Source organism: Penaeus vannamei, chromosome 11, assembly GCF_042767895.1.
Source record: "Penaeus vannamei isolate JL-2024 chromosome 11, ASM4276789v1, whole genome shotgun sequence".
NCBI classification, from domain to species: domain Eukaryota; kingdom Metazoa; phylum Arthropoda; class Malacostraca; order Decapoda; family Penaeidae; genus Penaeus; species Penaeus vannamei.
This window is the reverse complement of record NC_091559.1, coordinates 9,405,789-9,412,886: the sequence shown is the minus strand read 5'-3', so window position 1 is coordinate 9,412,886 and position 7,098 is coordinate 9,405,789.

The following is a 7,098-nucleotide window of genomic DNA, read 5'->3' as shown; positions in this document are numbered from 1 at the left end:
TATGGTAATAATAAGGTAATGATAAATTCAAATCAGTTGTAATGATGGTGATGATAATGGTTATTATCATCATAATAACTGTAGTAGCAATAGAATAATGATAATAGCAATAACAACAGTGATGATGATAATAATAATAATAATAATTATTATTATTATTATTTTAGTAATGATGATTATGGTAATGACGGTAATGATGATTTTAGAAAAAAAATTACAAACGATGTGGTTCTCTTGCAGACGAGGCTCAGATGCTGAGCGATCTAGTGGCTGATGCGGGAGGGAGGATGTAGGAAGAACAAATAACGGTATTATCTCAGTGACATCGGTAAGGTGTTTTATTAGCCAGGCAGTGTTCCATTTAGATGTTTAGAGAACGGTAATCTCACAGGATTTTAGGAAGAGAGAGGAAGTATTACTTAATTCTATGCTAAGCCGTGAGGTGGGGGTGGGAGGGGGCGTATCCTTGCCTCTAGACAAAAGTAACAATATAATTTCACGTCATATTTTCTATTCTTCTGAAGGGAGAGGGAGGGGGAGAGAGAAGGGTGAAGGCAAAGAATAAAAAGAGAGCGAATGAATAGGAGAAAGAACGATTTGTCAGGTTAACGATCTTGTTAAACATCTTTCTAAAACCCTGACAAAGACCTCTGTTTCCAAGTTGTCAAAGCATTAGTATGGACGTAACTAGAGCTGACAAAAGTCTTCCCATGTCTGCTGAATAACGGAAGCATTTGCCGAAGGAAAGTGCAGTAGGAGGTACAGCATCGGCCCCAGGAAACAACGTTGCTTGGTTGAGCTAAATAACTGATTTATACTTCTTTTTTCAAAGACATTCCTTCAGCAGATCGAAGTTAATCTTAGGAGCAGCATGAACGACATCCGCCTCTTCAGTGCCACCGCTACAGAACCAATCGGAATTCCGGGAGAAGCACGGGGAGTCTTGATGACGTCACCGAAGGTGCCACACCTCCCTTGGTTAGACCGTCTTACGCAAAATTCACAACGTTCTTTCTCTTATTAATTAGTTTTTTTCGCCCACCTCCTTTTCTCTATCCCTCCGTCTCCTTTCAAAAGAATAGACTTCAGCAAAATCAAAATATGACCTGAAAATTTTATGTTACTTTTGTCTAGAGGCTTAGGATAGGCGGCTCCCCCTCCTCCCCACCCCGCGGCATTGCATAGAATTATGTAATACCTCCTCTGTCTTCCTAAAATCTTGTGAGATAACCGTTTTCTAAACATCTAAATGGAACACAGCATAATATTACGATATTATACGGTGATAATACCGTATTCTTTATTCTTTCTACGTCCTCCCTCCCGCACCAGCCACTAGATCGCTCAGCATCTGAGCCTCGTCTGCAAGAGAACCACATCGTTTGCTGCAGTGCACTCTGCCTCACTTCCTTTTCCTCCGTCCGTGAGAACAGGAACAAGAACGGCGTCTGTGGCAATCGCTAGAATCCATCAAATACCATATAGTGTTTTTTTGCTGCAGTTGGAACAACGTTTCACTGTCCCCGTTGTGCATACCAGTTTACCGTAGGCCTACTTCTCTGCGACCTTCATTATGAAATACTTTTACTCACCTCGAAAGACTCTGCCGTGTTTTCTCTCTCTCTCTCTCTCTCTCTCTCTCTCTCTCTCTCTCTCTCTCTCTTTGATGGTAAAACAATGCTCTTTTTGTAATTTGTTGCAGTTGCCTCATTGCCCACAGTCGGAAATATTTCGTGAATCTGTTTTTTTAGTTTAGTCCTTTATTTACCACCCTGGCTAACTGCACAGGCGTGGGCAAGCTGTAGTACATTTGATACATGGTCAAAGCATTATATAATAGTATTACAGAATAAATCTATATCATAAAATTATTACGGTCTAAAATATATCATTTAAAGGAAAATAACGATCAGTAATTTATCTAATCATCTGTCAAGCCGGCATGCGGCTTGGGCGTGGAAAGGCAATGTAACATTTGATATGTGGTCATGTGATACTACATTCCAAATTTAGGATATAACATAATTATATCTTCCAAGACATCAGATGATATGAAGTAGTTACATAGTTCTCCATACCTCATGCTAGGTGGTCTGAAAGGCTGTATTACATGGCACTCTGAGATATAATGTACAAGTGTTCGCTTATATTCTTCATTGCATAATTTACACTTCGTTTCTTCAACATTACAGGCTGTACTGACCTGCCAGTACAATCTATATCCCAGCCTGATTCTTGCGGTCACAATATCACACTGTCTTGTTCTTGTTTTGTATAAACCATAGATGAAAACATCTTGCATAAACCTGTCATAGTGCTTTATGCTACAGCTTTCAGGCCGTTGAGAATTAATCAAGTCAGACAAGTCCTCTTTGAAGGAAGTTTTAATTATGTGTGAAATCCTAGCAAGAGGTACTCCAAGATCTATATCAACACTTTGCTTGTCACATGCTGATTTTGCTAGGCGGTCAGCATGATCATGCCTGGGGATTCCAACATGCGATGGTATCCACACAAAACGTATATCATGGCCTCGTTCTTTTGCACGATACACATTTATCCTTATGTCATTTGCAATATTTCCTGCACCTTTGTCTAGTGTGTTCAATGCCTGGAGAGCACTCTGTGAGTCGCAGAAAATGACTCCTGAGCCTTGACTTAATAGAAATTCGGTGGCTATGAGCATTCCTGCCAACTCAGTTTGCGTAGTGCTAGCCCAGTCATGAACCCGCCTACAATCCTGGTGCTGCAAAATATTGTTTTTATATACGACAAAAGCGCATCCTGCTCTACTCCCAGACTGCAAGGATCCATCAGTGTAGCATTCATTCGCATTGGGCATAGTTTCAAGGTGCTCATTGATAATTGCTAAAGCATACTGCTTAAGTACAGCAGGGGGGACACTGTCTTTTTTTGGGGCAGTCGTATAAAATACACTTAGGTCCGACATTTTCCACGGTGGAGCAGAACGTCCATGTAGGGTCTTAGTTATGGATATGTTCAGCTGAGACAAGTGCTTACATGTTACTTGTTGCCATGGATTTGAATTTGAATCGATGTTGCCATTCAAAGTTAGCTCCACTATTCTATGTTTTAGTTGTCTTTGGAACTCTGTACAATAGAGGGATTCTCTTATTGCTTTGACGCTAAATGTGGTGTTTATGTATAATATTCTTTCATAGACAGACGGCAAATTAAGTTCTGATCTCATATTCACAATCCTCGTTGTTTTAGGGACGCCGAGAATAAGCCTCATGGCCTCATTTTGTACAATTTCTAAACTAGCCAACTCTGATTCCTTGTATAATACTAGGTGCAATGCATGATAATCTATGACCGACCGTATGTATGACAGGTAAAAGAGTCTAGCAATATTGACATTAATACCATGGTCTTTGCCGACAAGTGTCCTAAGTGGCTTCAGACGTTCCCACAGCCTTTTCTTCAGGTTTTGTATGAACTCTGCATCATTAACAGCCACCCCGAGATATTTGTATTGGTGACAGAGATCTAGCTCAACGTCATTGATGTGAAACCTTGGCAGAGGGATTGTTTTAGGGTTAAGTGCCTTGGTTTTTTCAGTCGATATTATCAAGCCACACTTTGTAGCCCTTGCTGAAAGCACATCAAGGATCTGTTGCATTCTCTCCTCGGATGAGGATTTAATGCAAATATCATCGGCATAGCAAATAATGGAGTCACTGCCCTCAAGTGGTATATCGCCTAGTAATCTATGCATTAGGATGTTAAATAGCATGGGACTAAGTACGCCTCCCTGAGGTGTGCCGAGTTCAAACACTTTTGCATGAGTACTCTTAACACCCCTGAAGAAAACCTGAGCCGATCGATTGGATAGATACATTTGAATCCATGTTAACAGTTTTCCCTGAATACCAAAGCTAGCTAGTTGCTCAAGGATCATCTCTCTGTTTGCAATATCAAAGGCAGATTGAAGATCAAGAAATACGGTTTGCATGCCTGGTATTGAGTTTGTTAAGTATTCTGCAAAACAATGCTGACTGCTACGTCCTGGGAGAAATCCATACAGTCTGGGGGATAACTTAGCATGTATACGGTACATGAGTCTGTTCAGAATTATTCTCTCAAGTACTTTGCACAGACAGGAGGTCAAGGAAATTGGTCTGTATTTGCCAGCGTTGGATTTGGGTATAGGGATGATTAAACTTTTAGTCCAGGAGCTTGGGAGGATTCCTTGTGATAGGCTGAGTCTATACAGGTGTAAGAGTGGGTTGCCTGGCACCTGCGCAATGAGGCGAAGAACACTGTAAGTAATGCCATCCTCGCCAGGGGCTGTTGCCTTGCCTTTCACAAGGGCATTTCTCAGTTCCCACTCGGTTATTTCGGCAAAGTCGGATGGGTCAATAGCAGCACAGGCTACTGCTATATTGAATTTCCTATCTATTTTTGACTTGTCCAGATGGTCTTTTATCCCTTGTGGAAGTGAGCTCAGCTGAGAGTTTTCAGCCCACTGCTCCAGTAGCATATTAGCCTGTTCTTGTGGGCTGTGAAACTGCGGTGTTGTGGGAGCTTTACCTGTCAGCCTATTAATCTTTCTCCATACATCAGCCATGGAAGTTTGACTATTGATGCTTTGCAAAAATTGTTCCCAGTGTTTACTACGAATCTCAGTTTTTAGTTCTCTGAATTCTTTATTGGCTTTAAGAAACTGAATAAGATTGTCTGATGTCTTGTTATCTTTATAGCAATTGGCAAGCTCCTGAACTCGTTGATGTTCCTTGGCTAGAATTGGGTCATTGATCCACCTCGGAGCATGGGGGGCTTGGGGGCTCGTTTTCTTCGAGAGTTTTCGTGAACAGACCCATGTGTTATAGTAGTCAGTGACAACTTTGATTAAATCCTGAGAGAAATTTTCAACTGTTGTTACTTCATATGTGTTGTACCAATCAAAGACACGTGCCTTGAAGTGATGCTCCAGGCCCGGTGGGATGATTATTCTAAGCCTAGGTGTTTTAGGGGCTGAGTTGCTGTCAACAGTATAGTCAGTTCGGATTGCAAAGTGGTCACTAACTAATTCTCGTACCAGTGAAGTACAGACATTACCATGAACTAGATTTTTGCCAAATACGTAATCTAACCTGCCACCTCCCAAATGAGTTTCTATTTCTGTGTCATATACTGTTAGTAATCTACTATTAATGAAATGTTTGAATTCTTCCCCATTACTATTACGCTGGCTGTCTCCAAAGTGTGGGTGCCTTGCATTAAGGTCGCCCATGCATAACGTGCCTTGGTTGTGAAAATTGGGTAAAGAAACAGCCAGAAATTTTGACGATCTGGCATATATATTATATAGTGAAAAATACCCAGAGGCAGTCTGAATTTTTAAATGATGAAATTGAACATCAGTGTTCTCGGATTTTTTAACTAATTTATGTGGCAATGTTACCTTCACATATGTCAACAATCCAGTCATGGCTGTATTCACATAAGAATGATATCCCTTAATTGAAGGTGCAATTTTCATTTTAGCAGCAGCAGCAAAAGGTTCTTGCACGCAAATCACATCAATATTATATTTACGAATATAAAACTCTAGGTCACTCAGCCTAGGTTTAATACTACGCATATTCCATGATATGAATTTAACTGTGTCTATCCATATGTGAGTAGTGTATTATTATGTAATCTGTACTTCATGCGCTTATATCCATTGATATTACGGAATTTAGGTTCACATAAGAAACATATAACTTCGTGAATAATGTACATTCTATTACAGATGATTGTCCTAAGCTTAAAAGTACTTTTAACCATGTCAAATATTAGGTCTTAGCTTTGTCCCACTTCTTAGCACAGTCCCCTCGGTTGTTGTGCCGGGTGTACCTGGGGGGCTGGTGACGTCACTGGACTCCTCGTCTGACTCGATGCCGCAGGGATCGTGGTAGTGTTCGTCGCTGCTGTCAGCGCTGACACGCCCACTCTGGTTATCAGCACTGATGTCATGACATCGTATCTGCTCGCTCGTTTCTTTAACACTAATAGCAGCACTAGTATCTCGGCAATGACAGTCCCTGTTCATTTTTTCCTTGTCCTGTCTCAAGTTATTGTTTTCTTGTCTCAGAGCTTTGATTTCCTTTAAAAGCTCCTGCACATTTATGTCACTATGGTCAGCTGGCGTGACGTCACTTCTTCCACATGGTTTTGCGGGGGATTCCCCGGCCAGGCCTGCGGTCATCCCTGCCCGAGGGTGAGGGACGGCCGCCTCGGCGGGCGCCTGGGGGGGGAGGGGGGTCGCGGTCTTGAGCTCTGTGATGATTAGCATCATCTTGTCAACCTGCTCCTTCAACAACGCAACCGTGTCGCGTAGTTCGGCTACCTCTGCTTCCCCACTCGCCGACAGCCCCGGGAAGTCTCTGCGGCTGGTGACGTCACACACGGCACGGCTGGGCACTCCCCCGGCACGCTGGCCGCGGGTTGGGTTAGGAGGGCCGCGCTGGTCACTCGCGGTCGGTGCCGGGGCCACAGTGGGGGGGGGGGAGGGGCCAGGGCAGGGAGGGCCGCGCTGGGCACTCGCGGTCGGTGCTGCGGCCATAGGAGGAGGGGGGGGAGGTGCCAGAGCAGGGAGGGCTGTGCACCCCCAGTGCCAGGCAGTGACACCTGCCTTCCCACACCTGAAGCAGGATGGGATGAAGCTCGGTGCATCTGCAGCAGGCTCTCGCCCTGCAGCACTGCGAGGACACTCCTTGGCACTGTGTTGCTCGCCACATGCTGCGCAGCGTGCCTTATCCTTGCAATACTTAGCTACATGGCCGCTTCCCATGCAGTTGTAGCATATGACGGGGGATGCCCTCCACGGCCGCACGTGGCTGGTGGGCATGTATTTTCCGAAGAAATTGTATGTACTTGGAGGGGGTTGCTCTCCTTTCCATACGATGCGGATTCGGTTTAATGGTTGGCCATCCTTGTACACTCGAATGGCCTTGTGGACTCCATCGAGTGCATATGCATTATCAAGGTCAAGGTCCTTATTATAATGTGTGACGAGGTATTCGTCATATTTTTCCGATTTCTTCTTTTCATCGCATGATTTGAAGGTAATACCTCCAATAAGTCCCC